The sequence below is a fragment of the Halichoerus grypus genome, chromosome 5 (genome assembly GCF_964656455.1).
Source record: "Halichoerus grypus chromosome 5, mHalGry1.hap1.1, whole genome shotgun sequence".
NCBI lineage: Eukaryota > Metazoa > Chordata > Mammalia > Carnivora > Phocidae > Halichoerus > Halichoerus grypus.
In genome coordinates this window covers 2,759,665-2,778,400 of record NC_135716.1, presented here as the reverse complement: position 1 = coordinate 2,778,400, position 18,736 = coordinate 2,759,665, and the positions used below count along the sequence as shown (strand labels likewise).

Genomic DNA, 18,736 nt, shown 5'->3' with positions numbered 1-18,736 from the left:
CGGGCGCGGACGGAGCGCTGCGAGGCTGCGGCCGGCGCGCGGGGACAACGCCGCTTTATCGGGTCGGAAACAGCCGCCGCGCGCCGCTTCCGCTGACGCAGCGCCGGCCTGCGCTCATGACTATGCAGCAGCAGCCGCGGGAGGCCGGGGCGGGGCTGGCTTCGAGCGCGCCCATTGGCCTCAGTGCGCCCCGCCTACCGCCCCGCCCCGCCCCGCTGCCCCAGGCCCCGCCCCGATCCGGCCCCGCCCCTCGCTGCGTCCCACCTCCCTCCTCGGGGGAGGGGCGTCCCGCGAGCCCCCAGCCCCAGCTTCCGCGCGCTAGAGCCCCCGCCCTTCCCCCCGCTCACCCCCTGCCTCCTTCCCTCCGAAAGCAGAGGGGCCCTCACCAGCCTATCCCCTCTAGGAGCATTCTCCTCCCCTCACCCCCCCCACCCCCAACCCGGCCCGCACCGAGCAGGGTGGGCTCCGCCCCCAGGTGCTGCGGAGGACGCTTTCCTGGCCTCGCCTCTCTGGCTCTCCCTCCTCGAACCCCCTACCTTGCCGTGGGCCATCCCCCCGCACTCTGCGTCCCGTCTGGGTAGCTGGGCAGGATCCGTGCCAGCCAGGGACACCGATCTCGTAGCACCCCTCAAGCAGAATGGCTACAGTCCCAAGGATGGGTCGCCCCCCCCCCCCCCCCCCGCCCCGACGTCGGAGCCCAGGGAGACAAGGCTGGGGGAGGCAGCCTGACCAACAGAGAAGCGGATGCCCTGTGCCTCGCCAGGGTGGAAGTGGCTGTGCACAAACCAGTTCGCCTCTCAGAGCTGGGTGTCCTCACCTGTAACCCATAGATCATCAGACCCCTCTCCTGGGGCCGCTGAAGGGATTTAGAAATAGAGGGTGCGCCGCGCAGCTTCCAGAGCAGTTAGGATGAGAAAATCTGACAATATCAACTGTTGGTGAGGAAGTGGAGCAACTGGAACTCTCTCCCACTGCTGGGGGGGGGGGGGTGTTGCAAAATGATGCTCTTTCCAAGTGCTTGCATGCAAACCCCATGACCTCGCAATCCCCTCCTAGATGCACACCTTATGTGATCATCTTTGTCTTCATAGCAATAACCAAACTTGGGAAGGGACCCAAATGCCCATCAGCCGTAGAACAGATACATCCACAGCATTCTCCTATTGGTGCAGTGCAATGTTAGCATGGCTATGAATAATTTACAACCACACACAACATGGGTGACTCTCACACATGATTTTGAGGTAAGAAAAGCCAGACATCAAAGCATATAGGGTTCCATGTGCATAAAGTGGTAAAGTGTATGTAAGTGTATGTAGAAGTCAGGATAGTGGTTAGTGTTAGGGGGAGGGGTGCCAGAGCTAGGAGGGGGAAGCCAAGAGAGTGTTTGGGGTGCTGGTGGGATTCCATTTCCCGATCTGGGTGTTGGTTACATGGGTGTGTATGTCATACTTCAATGAGGGGTTAATAAGAACATAAAGAGCCCAAAGTGGCACCCAACACATCGTGGGTACCTCATAACTGTCTATCTACCTCCTCTGTTGGGTTTTTGGTTCCTATGGCCAGAGGATGGAGGCAGAGGTGATCCCAGATATGCTGTGACCTTGGGCACCTTTTGTAATCTTTCAGAGCCTTCCTCCGTAAATGAGCCTTCTAATAACACCTACCTCACAAGTTGTCCTGGGGATTAAATAACGCTTTAAAAAAAAAAAAAGCTTGATACAGTAAGGAGCACAAAGTAAGGACGTAATAACTTTAATTATTCACTGCACCTCAGATGATGCTACTTATCAAATCTACTTTCATTCATTCAGTGACCAACTACTGAGTGCCCACTGTATGCCGTGTGCCCGCCAGATGCAGGGTACTGGAGCTGGCGGCAAGATCCTGTCCCCCTCCTCAAGGATGCCATAGCAGAATGGGAAGCATTCTGATGAAGCAATGCTTGCTAGCCACTGCGGCCGGGGAGCCCAGCATAGGGTATGCTCATAGTAGGTCCTGCATAAATGTGTCTGAAAAAGCGAATGAATGCGTGTGTAAAAAAGTGTATGCGTAAGGTTTCATGTGAAGAAAATTTCAACGTCAGATTAATTTACTTCTGCAGTCTGGGGTTTGACAACAGAATGGACAGAGAGCAAGGTCACTGCGCATGCGCCTGCACAGGGGCGCATGCATGTGTGTGTGCGTGCATGTGTGCATGAGGGCTGGGGGCAGGGCCACTCCGCCTGCGCTCTCTTCCAGCCTAGCCAGCCGGGGCCTCGTCCAGGGGCCACCACCAGGAGGGGTGTTACAGAATGCATGTTTGTGTTCCCCTAAAAGTCATGTGGAAGCTCTCACCCCCCGTGGGATGACATCGGGAGGTGGGGCCTTTGGGTGATTAGATTATGAGGGTGGGGCCCTACTGATGGATGAGTGCCCTCGTAAGAAGAGACCAGAGAAAGCTCCTTTCTCTCTTTCTGCACGCTGCACCGGGGAAGGCATGCTGGCGCCCTGATCTCGGATTTCCCAGCGTCCAGAACTGTGAGAAATAAGCATTGGATGTTTGAGCTGCCCAGTCGGTGGTATTCTTGTTATAGCAGCCTGAGCTGATTAAGACAGAGGGTGAGGTGTGCCTGTCGCTGTCCAACCGCCCCGGCGGGGGGGGGGGGTGCCCTGCAAAGCCATGCAGGTCGTCCTCCCTCACTCCTCGAATGACAGGATCCCCAGTCCTGTGAGGAGGGAGCTTGACATGCGAGAAGCCCTCCTGCCCTGGAGTCAGGAAGACCTGGACTCTGGCCTGGCTCCAGAGCAGGGCGTGCCTGGGCGCCTACCTGTCACAGGTGTACGACCTCAGAAACAAGCGCTCCATGCCTGGTTGACAGCTCTGCTGTGACTATCTTCAAATTCTTAATAATTTCTGGGGAGCCTGGGTGGCCGACTGGTTAAGCGTCCGACTCTTGGTTTTGGCTCAGGTTGTGATCTGTGGGATGGACACACACCCTCACCCCTCCCTGGACTGGGCTCCCACTCAGTAGGGAAACTGCTTCCCCTCTCCCTCTGCCCTGCCCCCTCCACCCCACCCCTGGCTCAAGCACTCTCCTTCTCTCTCTGTCTCTCTCTCTTTCTGAAGTAAATAAATAAATCTTTTGAAAAAATCTTCATAATTTCTAACAAATTGTGGAGCCCATCCTATATCGTCATTTGTAAGCACATTGACCTCCTGGGACACTTGGAGGGACCCCAGGGCACGACAACATCTCCATCACTGCTTGTGCACCTTGCCTTCTCCCCACCTCACCTGGGGCCCCTTGGAGCAGAGTTGTATCCTTCTCATCCATGGACTTGCATGGGCCTAAGAACTAATAAAACTGTACCCTTGCCCGTTTCCAGAGACGTGCCAGGAATTTCCCTCCTCCAGGAAGCCCTCTCGATGTCCTGCCTTACAGGAGTGAGTGGCTCCCTCCCATGAGCTCTGAGGCACTCTGCCCCTTCACAGATCATTCCCGACTGTAATTGGGCATGTCTGTCTCTCGAGTGGTCTGCAAGCCCTGTCCAGGGGGCTGGTACCGGGTCAGGTTCATGGCTGCATCCCAGAGGCTGTCCACAATGGGGCTGCAGACATGTCTGCAGGTAGGGGGGACAGAAAGGAAGGGAAAAGGAATCTCTTAATGAGGACCCATGGAGAGACACTGAGGGGTCCACAGACTCCTGAAACAATGTGAACCAACCTTGGCTGGGCACTTGCTGAAGGCCAGACCTGGCGTTCCATGTGTCCCCTACAGTGCCATGCCTCCGTGGGTCAAGACCTTTCATCTCCATCGTGTGACCCCACCAGGTTGAGGACACCTGCAGAGGCATGACCCGGCAGGGAGGCAGAGAGGATGGGAGTGCTGGCCTGGGAGGGGCAGGATTTGGGGCAGGTCAGGGTTGGGGAAATGGAGGGGCAATCAGCAGACAGGTTTAGGGGGGCATCACAGGGCCTGGGTTTGAACTTGGAACTCAGCGGAGGCTGCAGGCCGTACCCTGGGGGTGAGGCAGGGGGGACTGCGGAGGGAAGAGAGCACAGCGGAGGGAAGAGAGCACAGAAGCCAGGACTGTGGCCCTCGGTGGGTACCCCCTCTGATCATTTGCAAAGCTGTCCTTGTTTTTAAGCAACAACACTTTCTATTTTTTTTAAAGATTTATTTATTTGAGAAAGAGAGAGAGCCTGTGGGTTGGGGGGGGGAGCGGTGGCAGGGGAGGGCAGAGGGAGTGTGGAGCCCGAGGAGGGGCTCTGTGGGGCTCGATATTACGACCCCGAGATCACGACCTGAGCTGAAACCAAGAGTCTGATGCTTAACGGACGGTGCCCCCCAGGCGCCCCTAAGCAGTAACACTTTCTAAAATAAACTCTTGCCAAACCCAGTGTTTCAATTAGCATGCTCAGCTGTCACCAGGTATTTCTGAGCACCTGCTCTGAGCCAGGCCCGATTCCACATGTTCTCTGGGTGCTGATTTGCAGCTCTGTCTACCTGACGGCACCCTCCTCCCCTGCTCCTGGCTTCCTCGGAGGTTTAGGTGTGATGGAGAGAGCAGAGCGCCCAGTGTCGGAATTTGAGCTCCACCCCTTCCCACCGTGTGACCTAGGGGCAAATGCCTAACCTCTGTGAGTCCCAAGGCAAAATGGAGCCGATGGGCCCTCCCTGAGTGTGGGGTGCAGACCTCCAGCGATGCAGGGTAGGTGGGTCCACACCCTACAGGTCCCAAGTCTTAAAGCAAGGCCAAGCTTCCCAGTTGCCCACGTTGGGACGTGAGGCCTGAGAGGACAACGACGCCTGCCCGGGCATCCTGAGCAGCGAGTGACCTTCAGAGTAACCTCAGTTCCAGGGGGGAGAAAGCCACGGCAGGACCTCCAGGCACTGGGATGGGCAAGAGAGCAGCAGGCTCCCTGGGGCTTGGAAGTGCCCGGGGTCATATGGCTTCTCAGAATCATAAAGGTACCTGGGGCATATTGTCACTCGGGGTCATACAGCTGACCAGTCGTGCAGCCACCTGAGTTCATATGGACACTCAAGGTCATATAGCTTCCCAGGGTCATAAGCCACTTGGAGTCATACAGCTTCCTGGGGTCATAGGCTTATCCGGGGTCGTACAGCTTTCCAAGGTCGTATGGCTTCTTGGGGCCATATGGTTACCTGGAGTCATATGGCTGCCCAAAGTCATACAGCTTACCAGGGTCATAGGGCTTCTTGCGGTGACACAATTGCCAGGAGTCATATGGCTATCTGGTCATAGGGTCCCCCAGGGTCATATAGCTACTGGGGTCATATGGTCACCTGGGGCCACAGTGTGACTTCAGAAGAGGTTCCGGCTTCTTCTACTGTTGCTGTGTCCTGGGTGGGCCCCACCCCCTCCCAGCATTTGTTTCCTTATCTGTGTGGTGGACGGGACACCTGTGCCTGGAGGACGGGGCGGCCGTGTCGAGCACGAGGAAAGGCTTGCACGGAGCCCACCAGGCACCTAGGCCGTGCTCCGTGAGTGGCCGTGACACCGGCGAGACCAGCCGTGGCCCTCAGCACAGCCCTTACCTGCCCAGCCTGGGCAGACCGGAGGGTTTCCACAAGAGAGTGAGGCAACTTTCCACCCTGAATATTGGGGAGGGGGGCTTTCCGGCCTGGGAGAGGCAGACACTAGGAAAGGCCTGGCCAGCTTGTGGGGGACCAGATGAGTGCGGTAGGGCAGGGAGAGGCCTCCTGCGGGGGAGATGAGCTGAAGGCCCCGGGGGCCTGGGGGGGCACACGTTTTCTGTAGTCGTATATTCTACACCTAAACTGTAGCGTAAATGAATAGGAGGCAGGATAAGACAGGATTCAGCCAGGCTGGAGGGTCTCAGATGCCAGGCTGTGGGATTTGGCCTCTTGCCCGAGGGTACGGGGGCCTGAGGAGGTCTGGAAGCAGCTGGATGGGAGAACCCAGTGAGGCAGCGGCTGTCCCATGCCCGGGAGGGGCTGAGGGCTGGGCTGGGCAGGGGAAGGAAGCAGGACGCGGGACTGACCTTCAGGACGGGGTCTGCACCCCGCGGCAGGCGCCGGCCATCTGAAATCCCCAAAGGACCCGTGTGGGTCCTTTTCCCCCAGGCTACCCCCTCATCACCCCTCCCAGCCCCCGCAGAGCCTTGGAACAAAGACTGCTTTTCCCTCTCCCCCGCTCCCGCAGGGTTCTGTGCTTCTTAAAAAGAGGGCACTGCCTACCGCCAAAGGAACCCATCGCTGAGGCTGGCTCGTTAGACGCCGTGGCCCAGGAGGAAATGTACCTGGGGGTGGTGGAGCCTCCTGAGGGTTCACAAAGCCTGAAAGCAGGCACACGCACGGTCACGCACACGCACACGCGCGCTCGCACACGCGCTCGCACGGGCACCACGGTCCTATGGCTGGAACCCCCACCTCTCGAGCCCTTCTCGGCCTGGGCCTGAAGAATAATGGTGACCAGGCTTCCTCTTGTCTGAGTCCCTGTGGGACCTGCAGTTGCTAGAGAATGGGGCACCATTGCCAACAGGCCTTCTTTAAAGGGGACCTAGGAGTCCTGGAGTGGGGACAGCTGGGCGCCAGCCTGCTGGGGTTCGAGTCCCAGCTTCGCCCCTTCCCTGCGGGCTGCACACAGGGCCCCTCCCTCAGAAGGCCCCACGTTTGGTTTAATGCTTTGCCATTGCTGTCTTGCCATTACTAATAGCTTACGAACAAGGAATCCCCATTTTTTCATTTGACGCTGGGCCTAAAAATTATGCAGCTGGTCCTGGCTGTGAACGAGTCTCTTTGCTTCTCCGTGCCTTGGTTTCCTTATCTGCAAAATGGGTGCATGAGTTCAGTGCTAATGCTTGTCTGGCTTGACTCAAGTGCCTGGGGCATGATGGACAGGCACCGTGAGGGACTGAGCACCAACGAAGCCCTGCGCCCGGCACTTGTGTGCACTTCTGCTGGAAGACGAAGCTGAGGCACAGGGAGAGAAGGTGGCAGGTAGAAGGTAAGTAGCCGAGCTGGGATTTGAACCCGGGCTGCCTGGCTCTGCGTCCTTGTGCCCTCTGCCCAAGGTTGAGGGCTTGCGAGGAGCTCCTGGACAATCAGAGTGGGGAGAAGCTGCAGCATCTTCTCTGCATTGCGAGTGCACTTGCCAGGACGGCGAGGGAGGGAGGGCCAGGCTTCCTTCAGCCCAGCCGGGAACCAAATGACCAGGGTGACCTGAACAGGAGGCAGGGAGCCAGCTGCCCTGGCAGGTGGCAGGGTGGGGCGTCGAGCAGAACGTCTCAGAATGAAGAGTGAAGGCAGGTGATGCGTGGGGCCACCCCACCCATGGCCCGAGGCACAGGCCCCACCTGCTGACATCAATAAGGGCAGAGTGGGCCTCTGGGGTGCTCTAGCCCAGTGGCAGCCCTCAGCCAGGCCTCGACTCAGAACTCCCACTGGCACCCCTGCTTGGATGGCAGCCACCACCACCCCCCCACTGCCCTCTGGGTCGACTCTGTCCTGCTTTGCTCACACTGTTCATCTTGCCAGCGTGCCATTTCTCCTCCTTGGGTTTTCCTGTCCCGGGGCACCTCCACCAGGAAGCCCTTCCAGACCACGCAGGTGCATGGTAATCCCTGCCTCCCCCAGCACACACCAAAAATGAAGCTGGGCTTTGATTGTGCCTTGAATCACCATTTACAGAGCAATCGACACCTTACAAGGTATTTTCCCGTCCATGTCTCACTGAACCTCACAGGAACCTATGGGGTTTTGCAGATGGGGCCCCCAGAGGCAAGGGGAGGATGTGAGCTCACGTGGGCTGCAGTTCCACCAATGGCTGACACTCACTGAGAACTTCCTGGGTGCCAAGGGCTGCCCTGTGTTTCCATTTGGTTATTTATTCACTCAGCAACCGTTGACTGAGCACCTACTCCGTGCCAGGCCCTGTCACAGATGCTGTGCCAGAAAACAGACGAACACAGTCCCTTCTCCCACAGGCCGCATCCTCGCGAGAGGACAGACAGGGAGCAGGTCAGACACGGTAAGTCAGGTGGTAAGTTAGGTGGTGACGGATTCTGAGCCGAGCAGGAAGTGGGGAGAAGTGCTGGGTTGGGGGGGCGGTGGGGGAGTGTCAGGCAAGATCACTTGCAAAGGGGACTTGGAGAAACCTGAAGGAGGGGAGGGGACAGCCCCAAGGATGTCCCCCCCAGAAGCCAGCCTGGTCTCCCACTGGGGGCTGGGCATTGCCCCTCTGTCCTCCACCCCCAAACAGAGAGGGCCCTTCTGGGGCCCCTCATTGCAGCTCTCCCTGGCCTGCCTGCTGGGCCCTGGCCGTGGCCCCAGCCACCAATGCTGCAACCCTCTCAGCCACACAGTCTGGTCTCTGCCTGCTTCGTTGGTCTCGGGGGCACGGGCTCCCTGGGCCGAGCCTGGCACACATCCACACCTGGCGCAGTGCAGGAAGGAGCAGTGAACGAGAGAAGGTCGGGGCCTCTCGCAGGTCCTGGCCCTGCTCACAAATGCCCCTTTTTCGGGGTGCAGGGGTCAGGTGCATTAGAGGAGGTGACCCCCCTCCCCAGGCCACGCAGGGGATAGCACACCCTCTAGAAATGAACTCAGATGGGCGGCATCCTGGTTCTGCTGCCCTCCTGCCCGTTCACACACCTGTGCATGCATTCACGCAGTCGTTCGTTCGGCAAATACTACAGATTGTCTGCGAGGTGCCCGGGTCTCAGTGAGTGTGTATGATGCAAACATACCAAGTCCTCGCTCTCAAGGGGCTTAACATTCTGGTGGGGAGACATAGCAACCAATAAACAGTAGGAGTATATGGTTATAAACACTGTCAAGAAAAAGAAAGGCGAGGCAGGAGGACAGGGCGCCGTGCTGCCACCCACAGCGAGCGGCAGGAAGGGCCCCTGAGTGGGTGCAGGAGTGAGGAGGGTCAGGATGGAGGAGGGGCACATCGAACTTTGCACGGTGGAAGCAGAGCAGGGGGACCACGGGGTGCTTCTGTGATGGTGCAGGGGAGAGCTGATGGTGACAGTGAGCAGAGCAGAGGCTCGGGATTCTGGATAAACGCCGAGGCCACAGGACTGACCGCTGGACGGGCCATGGGACATGGGAGCAGAGTCATTACTAGCCGTGAAAGCATGTCTAAGCCTCCTTAAGCCTCAGTTTTCCCACCTGTGAAATGGGGTGCTAGGACCTCACTGCCCAGGTTCTGGTGAGAAGCCCAGGAAAGCGTGGGAGGGGAGTCAGCTTTCATTCACCCAATGAAGGCTTGCTGTGGCCCGGTCAATACGTGTACTGAGGGCGCCTGGGTGGCTCAGTTGGTTAAACGTCTGCCTTCGGCTCAGGTCATGATCCCAGGGTCCTGGGATCGAGTCCCACATTGGGCTCCCTGCTCCATGGGAAACCTGCCTCTCTCTCTCTCTCTCTCTCTCTCGTTCTGTCTCTCTGTGTCTCACGAATAAATAAATAAAATCTTAAAAAAAAAAAAATACTTGTACTGAGCTAGGCTTGGGGGACACAGCCTGTAATAGGTGCTTCACAAATTGTGGTTTCTTAAAAAAAAAAAAGTGGGAGGGAGCAGACTGCAGCCAAAAGCAATGAAGTGCTAATGGAACTGGGGCCACTGAAATTGGGCAGAGGCAGGTCATTTGAATGAAGGTGTTAGGTGGCTACCTGTGGCAGGGTGGGTGTTGTCTGATCTTGCGGTGGGAGAGCCCAGGAGAAGTTGCTGGGGGTACTGGAGTCCAGAGCCAAGAACAGCAGGCTGCAGAGACGGCTGACCCCGTTTTCCGAGGCAGTGGTGCCAGGAGGCCTGTTTTCCATGGTGTTTACTGACTCCTCCAGCTCCAAGGAGCTCTGAGTGTTTGGGCCGTGTTCCCAGGGTCATCCCCCCAACAACACGCTGGAGGTAAGGAGGGAGCAATGGGGAAGGCTGGGCCAGCTGGGAAGGTGGAGGCAGCAGGTGACAGGAGGGAAGTGCATGGCTCAGCCCCTCCCTATCTGTAGTCCTGGGAAACCACTCCCAGGCCCACCTCTGATTTGGGTTCAGAGCTGGGCGCCAGGGTGGAACTGAGCTGAGACCTCTTTCTTCAGGCTGCCTGGTAAGGAAGGGGTGGAGCAGATATATGGAAAGGGGGCATGACTAGTAAACAGGATCAGGTTCAGTCACTGAGCAAATAGGGTCAGGGTTCAGTCAGTAAAACTAGAGCCAGTGATAAATTGAGGGTAGGATCAGTGCTTACTGTATAACCAAGGTCAGGATTCAATGTCTGACCAAGGTTATGTATCTCCAAATGTGAACAAGGATCAGGGCTCAGTATGTGACTAGGATCAGGGCTCAGTGTGTGATCAGGATCAGGGCTCAGAATGTGACCAGGATTGAGGCTCACAGGTGACCAGGATCAAGTCTCAGAGTGTGATCAGGATCAGCATCAGTGTGTGACCATGATTGCGGCTCTGTATATGATGGGGATCAGGGCTCAGAATATGATCAGGGTCAAGGCTCACTGTGTAACTAGGTTGAGGGCTCAGTATGTGACTAAGATCAGTACTCAGTATATGATCAAGATCAGGGCTCAGTGTGTGACCAAGATCAGGGCTCAGTGTGTGATCAGGATCAGGGCTCAGTATGCAACTAGGATCAGAGCTCAGTGTGTGACTAGGATCAGGGCTCAGTGTGTGATCAGGATCAGGGCTCAGAGTGTGACCAGGAAGAGGGCTCAGAGTGTGATCAGAGTCAACATCAGTGTGTGACCAGGATCAGGTTTCAGTGTGACCAGGATTAGGGCTCAGTATGTAACTAGGATCAGGACTCTGTGTGTGATCAGGGTCAAGGCTCAGTGTGTGGTCAAGATCACGACCCAGTCAGAGCAAGGTCAGAATTAATTCTGGGACTGGGATCAGAGTTTAGTATGTCACTAGGATTCAGAGTTCAGCATGGATCGGGAGTCAGTCTGTGATGGGATCAGGATTCAGCACGGGGCTGGTGCTTTTAAGGCTGGTGGGGCAGCTGCAAGCCTGCAGTGAGCTCAGGGCTGATGGGTCTCTCCTCTGCACAGTTTAGCCCCATTCATCTTTCTCTCTCGTTTACGAGTCACGTGCTCTGTGCCAGGCACTGTACTAGATGCTTCGGACTCAAGGCTCACTCAGCAGCAGTCCTGGCCCTGACGGACCTCCCGTCTCCCAGTTGGTTCAGTCAAGTTTCCATTGTACGAGAGACTCCCCAGGAAGGGCCAGGAACATATTTCCACCCCAGGACTGGAGGTTTACTAGAGAAGGCTTTGAAGCCGGGTTCCTTTGAGGGAGTGGATGGGAGGGCGCTCCAGGCGGAGGATGCTGCTTGAGCAGAGGCTTGGAGGCTGGGCGGCTCCGAGCAAGGGAATCTGGTTGCCAAGGTGAGCACCTGGCCAGCATCAGGCCATACCATGGGCTGTGGACAAACAGCACTCAGTTATCAGAAAGCACCTTCCGGGCTAGCCTCATGGGGACAGGGAGCCAGGGTTGCACGGCCCGGAGGCGGCCCCAGGAGAGGATGACTGCTTTGGTGAGCACTCCCTGCCCCAGAGGCCAGCCACCTTGGGTGGATCAGAAGGCAACAGACACCGGGAAGGAATGAGTGCTTGAGGCTGACAAGCAGAGTAGGTGAGGGTGCAGACAGCCCAAGGAAGCCCACCATCAGCAGGGGACCTGCGGTGGGGGCCTGGGACGTGGGTAGGACTCCGCGGCAGGGCTCCCAGCCAGTGCCGCCTCTGAGTGTTTGACCCACTGGCCAGGTCGCTGCAGCCCCCAGCCCCCCACCCCCCACCTCTGGCCTTGGCCTTGGGGACCCTCTGCTGTGCCATCTGTGCAGGGGTGTGCAGGACAGGGTCCCTTGCCTGCTGGGCCCAGGCCTCCCACTGGCCCCAGACCTCAGCTTTGGCATCAGTCTAGCCCACTTCACACCCCCCTTCACAGAGCTGAAGAGTCATCTTTTTCAAGCGCGATGAGAGCAGGTCCTGCCGCTGCTGAGCCCCCTTCCGTTCCCCTGCTCCCGGTCCCTGGACCAGACCCTCGGTTTACTCCAGCGCTCTCCCACCACCCCGTTCACGAGACCCCATCCCCCCCCAGGGCAGCTGCTGGTGAGGCTGGGCTCTGGGAGTGACAGCCAGGCTGTCAGAGGGGCAGGGCTGCCTCCCAGACTGCCTACTGATGGGGAGGGGGGGCTCTGAGGCCCAGCAGCAGGGGGGCCGGGGGGTGCAGGCAGGGCTGGGGGTACTTTGGGCCAGGGCTACACAACCACAAGAGCTCATTCAATCCTCCAAGAACCCATTTTGTTGCACCAGGACGAGGATTCCCTTTGCTCAGAGGAGGAAACTGCCCCAGAGCAGGTCAGTGATGGCTCGGAAGCCACCCGATCAGCGGGCAGAGCCAGGGCTGGTCTCTGGACCGGGGACCCAGCGTTGGAACTCTGAAGCCCAGGAGCTGTCAGGACCCAGGATGGAGCCTGGCGCTGTGCCAGGGGCCAGATGTGGGGTGCCCTGTGTCTGAATTCGGCAGTGACCAGGCACGTGGGGGGCCGGTGGGTCCAGAGGGCCTTGCTTGCCACCCCCACTCCTGCTTGGGCGCCTCCCGCTGGTGTGACCTGTCACTCTCTCAGACACAGCGTCACCTGAGCCTGAACTCACAGAGGGCGTTTACTGAGCATTTACTCTGTGCTCAGCCCTTTTTATCCCTTGCTCCTCACCCTCCATCCGAGGACCACATTCTGATCTCCATGGACTGATGCAGAGGGAAGGCTGAGGGCAGCCGTGGCCTGGCCTCGCTGCAGGCGACCGCAGAGCCCTGACCTCTCTGTTCGTTGCCCCAGGCTGTCCTCGGGGCCAGGAGTAGGGTTACCACCTCCTGCAGGGGTGGGGCGCGGAGATGGAAGGAGGCCCACCCAGTTCCCGCCCAACCTGCTGGGTTGGTTTGGCCCTGCCCGTGCCCCACACCTGGGGAACCTGCCCGCCGCCCTCTCCGCCCGCTTTCTCCAAGAGTCTGCTGCGGCCATGGCCCCGGTGAGTGCAGGGTCGTGGGACACCCTCCTCGGTGTCCAGAGGGCCCTGGGTTCGAGAAGCTGTGCCAGGCTTCAAGCCTGCCAGCCCTGTGAGGGAGCCCAGGTGTTGGGTGACGGGGGCCCAGGGCCCGCACCGCCCCTGAGGCAGGTGTGCGGTGGGGAGCCCCACTTGGGACGCAGATGGTCACGTCGCTGGTCAGGGGTTTGGTTTCCACATCTGCAACTTTAGGCAATGAACGTCCTTCAGAGAAGCCTGGCGGGAGGCTGGAGTGATGGCTCCAAGTGCCGGCCTAGCACTTGACCCCCTGGGGCTTCACGCCCTAGTTGGGGGGGGCGGTCCAAGGGGCATGGGCTGAAATCAGAAGCAGACGTTCATTCCAGTCCCTTCCACACTCTGCTAGCTGTGGAGTCAGACGACCTGCTTCCCCTCTCCGGGCCTTGGTCTCCCCACCATACTGGCATGTGGCCCTCACACAGCACGCTCCATTCAGTTCTCTGATTTCATGGAGACTGTCTTGTGGCTTGTCCGGGTGGGGGGACCCCCGGGGGCCCGAGATGGGGATCCATGCTGACATGCACACACTCTGCCCTCAGCCTGGCAGGCAAACACACTCACACGTGCATGCACAAGCATGTGCACACCCACACACCATCCTCAGCCACCAGCACGCTCACCTACACGTGCCCCCAGATCCAGCCTGGGCGCCACGCCCCTCTGGAGCGCCTGCAGCCTCCCAGCGCACGGAGGGCGCACGCGCCTGTCCTTCGCTCACACGCACAGGCGCTCCGAGACGGTCCATGCCCGAGTCCGCAGGTACACCCCAGAGCTGCACGGGCATTTCCTTTGCTTTCCTTTTTGACCTCTGCCCCTTTTCTGGTTGCCTGCTTCTGGAGTTCATGTCTCCCAAGAGTTGGCCCTGGGCCCAAGGGTTCAGGCAGCTTCAGAGACACGGGAGCTGGATGAGGCCCCTCCTTCCTGCTGCCCCCACCTGGGCCCCCATGGGGGTCCGCACAAGCTGAGGTCACTCTCCATCCATTCTCCACCCATGAGCCGTGCAGAGAGCCCACTGGCAGCCTGATGCTCGGTTTGCCTGCACCTGGCGCCCTGCGGACCCCTGGGCCCGGCAGCAGCCCTGGGGGAGTCTTCAGGGGCCCCTCCTTTCGGGGCACCAGGCTCCTCCTCTACAGGAGAGTGCCCAGCCACTTGCCCCTTTTGCCACCTGGAATCCTGGTTCTAACACTCCCACCCCCTGGGCCGTAGGACGGGAGGGTGTACGAGGTTGTGGACAGAAGTGCCTTCACTCCCATCCGCACACTAACCAGGCCCGACCCTGCTTAGCTTCCGAGATCAGATGAGACTGGGCGCGTTCAGGGTGGTATGGCCGTAGACACAAGACGAAATCAGAAAGGGAGACAAACCATGAGACGCTGAACTCTAGGGAACAAACTGAGGGCTGCTGGAGGGGAGGAGGTTGGGGGGATGGGGTAACTGGGTGATGGGCATGAAGGAGGGCACGGGATGTGATGAGCACTGGGTGTTATATGCAACTGATGAATCACTGACCTCTACCTCTGAAACCAATAATACACTACATGGTAATTAATTGAATTTAAATTTAAAAAACAACAAAAACAAAAAACCCACACAAAAACTAGAGAACAAAACAAAAGGATAGAAATGCTTTCACTGAAGGAAGACGGTGACAGAGACCAGGGATGAGACCCAAACTCTTCATCCCCCCTGAGACAGGAGCTCCTTCCAGACTCCCTGAGGCTGATTTGAAATTTGAGTGTTCCACCCGTTCTGGTTCTGCCCGGGGGGGGGGGGGGGGGGGGCCCTGCAGTGTCCCAGCCTCAGAAGCCACAGCCCAGGGGGTCAGGGGGTGTGGGGTGGGGGGTGGGGAGGGGGCAGTGCAGGCGCTCACTCCCCGCTCCCGGGGGCAGGACGGGGGTCTTGTGCAGCACGGGGCAGGCCCGCATTGCTGCACTCACAAGAAAAGCCCAGAGGAGATGACAGCAGCCCCTCAACGTGATCCCAGGAGCACCCGAGACCCCACTTTCCAGAAGAGACACTGAAGCCCCATGGCTGACAGCTGCCTCAGCCCCGCGGTGGCTGCCCTGGCCTGGTCGGAGCCTCACACGGCCGTGGCCCGCTTCATGTGGCACAGCGTGGGACCTGCCACTGACCAGGATTCCATCCCATGGGCCCCAGTGGGCCTCCAACCCTCCCGCAGGGGGAGCCCAGCAGCGGGCTCCAGGAAGTGAAGGACTCAAAGACAAAGACACCGGGGCCTTGTGTGAGTTCACGTGGGCTCTTGGTTCTCCGTGCCTCAGTTTCCTCACCTGTGAAATGGGGCAGGGTTGTGGTGTGCGGGCGAGAGTGCAGCCAGAGCGTGAGGCTGTTTGTGTGATGAAGACCGGGACTCCGGGAGGTCTCCTGGCGCGAGTGCTGTGTGAGCCTGGCGGTAAGGAAGGCCTGCTCTATTAATGGGCAAGGAAAAGCATTCCAGCCGGAGGAACAGCCGGTGCAAGGATATTGAGGCCTGGAGGTCTGCTCTAGGCCAGGCAGCCCCCTGGGAGGGCTGGAGCCCTAGTGGGGGGTGGGCAGTGCGGGGGGCACTCCTGAGGGGCTGCTGTCCGCGCTCAGCCACACCCCCAGCTGTTGCATACGCTGGTCCTTCCAGAATGCCACCCAGCCCTGCCCATGCTCTCCCCACCATCCAAACTAAACTAAGACGCAACCTCACTCACAAAGGCTTCCCTTGCCGCCGCCAAGACCAGCTCAAAATAGGCTTTTGCCTAGAGAGCTCCTGGGAGGCCTCCCTGGGGGCGGTGACTCAGCAGCTGGGAATTGGGGGGGCAAGGAAGGGCAGAGGAGGTGAGGACTTTTAGCCAGGCCTGAGGTCCAGCCCCCCCCCCCCCAGCCTGCTCTTCTCTGCCGGAGGCTGTCAGGCAGCCCCTCTCCCCCCAGCAGTTTCTAAGAATGTGAGAGAGGTGGGTGGAGGTCAGCAGCACTGGAAGGTGGCCCACAGGGGGATTTCCAGATGCTTGCTCTGCACAAAGATCCTTGGGGCACTTACTGTGGAGTTTCCTGTTCCAGGTGCTCCAGGGGCACTAACTCAATCCTCTTTTCAGCCCATTTTCCAGATGGGCACACTGAGGGGACCTGAGGCCTGCCTGGTTCACTGCCTGGAGGAAACGAGCATCCTGGCCCCAGCGTGGGGCAGTCGGGAAGGAAGGTGCCAAGACCGCTCCGAGGGCAGGGCGGGACCTGCGCCCATCTGTGGGAACTGTCACCCAGGACCTGGAGAAGAAACCGATACCGCCCTGGGCACCCACAGCCAATTAGTCGAGGAGGAGGAGGCTGTTGCAAGGGCCCCGATTTTGAAATTGGACTGTGACAACCACCCTGGTAAACTCAATTCACCCACAGCCGGGGATCCGCCTTCTCTGGAGCCCAGAGCCTCCCTCCCTGCAGGGGACCCTGAGGCCCTCTTGCCCCGGCGGGGTCCTGGCCCACTTCATAGCCACCAGGGCCTCCCTCACCTGTGACACAGGGTGGCGAGGGTCTCCTGAGAAGGTCATGGGCTGAACTGTGTCCCCAAATTCATACGCTGAGGTCCTGGCCCCCAACACCCCAGGACGGGGCCTTTACGGAGGTGCTGGTGTTGGTGAGCTCATACGGGTGGGTGCTAATCCACCATGACTGGTGTCCTGAGAAGACGGGAAATGTGGGCGCACGTATGCAGGGAGAAGGCCGTGTGGACATGGGGACGGCTGTCTGTCCACTAGCCAAGGAGAGGAACAGGTGCTCCCTTGCGGCCCTCAGAAAGAGCCAGCCCTGCCAGCGCCTTGACCTTGGGCTTCTAGCCTCCAGACGGTGGGACAGTAAACAGTGGTGGTTGCGGCCGCCCCGTCTGTGCTGCTTGTTACAGCAGCCCAAGCAAACTAATACAGGGAGGTGGTTCCGATCACTTAGATTAATGTATGTGGAGCGCCACTACAAAGCCTGGCAGACGTGGGCCTCCAAAGAAGTGTAGGCGATCGCATTAATATTAAAAAGCACATCACACTCCTGACAAACACAAAACAACTGCCAAGACCCAGGGCTCAGCAGCTGGGGAAGCAGCCCTCACGGTTCACCTCCGAGCCCGGGAGGCTGGGCCGGGAGCCCGGTGCAGCCCAGCGCTCAGGAGCACAGACAGCGGCGGCTGGGAGGCACCGGGCAGGATCAGAGCTCAGCATGAGACCGGGGCTCCAGAAACATTTCTGAGATTCACCAACTCCGTTCAGGAGGTTGGCTGCCTCAGTGGTCGCCACATTGTACACCGCCAATCAAACCTCTTCAAGCCCAGGGCAGCTCGGTGCGGCGGGGGCCATGGGACTGGCCGGGGGAGGTGGTCAGAGGAGTGTTGAGGAAGAGGTGACACTCCAGACAAAGGGGGGGAGCAGGGACCAGGGAAGGGCATTCCTGGCAAAGGCAATGGCTTATGCAAAGTCTCCCAGGTGCAAGGGGATGGGAGCAGTTGGGGCAGAAGAAAGGTGGGGCCAGCATGAGAAATGACACTGGGTCATGACCAAAATCCACTGGGCATGAAGGACTTTCTTTGAGGGCAGCGGGAACCACGGACAAGCTTTGAGCAGGAGAGGGGCGGATCTGATTTAGATTTGGAAAGCTCCCTCTGTGAAGAGGTAGCCTGCGCTCTCCAGTGGGAACCGACAGCCACAGAAGTCACTTTAAAGTCTCTTGTGGTCGTGTTATAAAAATGAAAAAGAAATTGGTGCAATTTTTAAAAAGATTTATTTATTTATTTAAAGAATTTTATTTTTTATTATTTTTTTAAGATTTTATTTATTTATTTGAGAGAGAGAGAATGAGAGACAGAGAGCATGAGAGGGAGGAGGGTCAGAGGGAGAAGCAGACTCCCTGCTGAGCAGGGAGCCCGATGCGGGGCTCGATCCAGGGACTCCAGGATCATGACCTGAGCTGAAGGCAGTCGCTTAACCAACTGAGCCACCCAGGTGCCCCAAGATTTATTAATTTTTTAGAGAGCAAGAGAGAATGAGTGGGAGGGGCAGAGGGAGAGGGAGAGAGAGAATCTCAAACCGACTGCACGCTGAGTGCGGAGCCCAACACCAGGCTCGATGTCAGGACCCTGAGATCGTGACCTGAGCCAAAATCGAGAGTCAGATGCTTAACCGACTGTGCCGCCCAGGGGCCCCGGTGCAATTTATTTTAATGATATATTTTATTTAACCTAATATATCCAAAATATTATTCAAAATGTCATTAATACAAAAATTACTGAGCTAAATTGAGATAGCTTACATTATTTTTCTCATCCTTGGACTTTGAGATTGGGTGCATGTTTCGTACAGCGCATCCCAGTTTGGACTAGCTGCATTTCAAGAGCTCCCAAGAGGCGAGCGGCCACCATCTTAGACAGCACAGGCGTGGGGACTGGAGTGGAGGTGGGAAGGCTGGTGGAATTCCGGCCACCGTCTGTCTGGGGAGAGCTGTGGCAGGCTCTGGGCTCCCCGTCCAGGTGCCAGCCCAGGCGGGGCACACAGGAGGGACTTGGCATGACTGGTCGCAGGTCGCACAGACGGCAGGGCCGAGTGTCCAGCGGGCGGGTGGCAGAATAGGAGAACTGCTCGAGTTGGTGTCAGCTCAGACGGCTAGTGTCCTCAGCCCTGCGGCCTCTGTCCACACCAAACTCCAGACTCA

The 18,736-nt window shown here is 58.4% G+C and overlaps 1 long non-coding RNA gene across 1 annotated transcript; it reads left to right on the top strand.

Annotated features, from left to right (window-relative positions):
• Nucleotides 1–7,808: 7,808 nt before the first annotated feature.
• Nucleotides 7,809–17,819, top strand: LOC144381810 (uncharacterized). Its single transcript, XR_013447648.1, has 2 exons — nucleotides 7,809–8,001; nucleotides 16,144–17,819. It is a non-coding gene; the product is annotated as an uncharacterized LOC144381810 (long non-coding RNA).
• The last annotated feature ends 917 nt before the right edge of the window (nucleotides 17,820–18,736 follow it).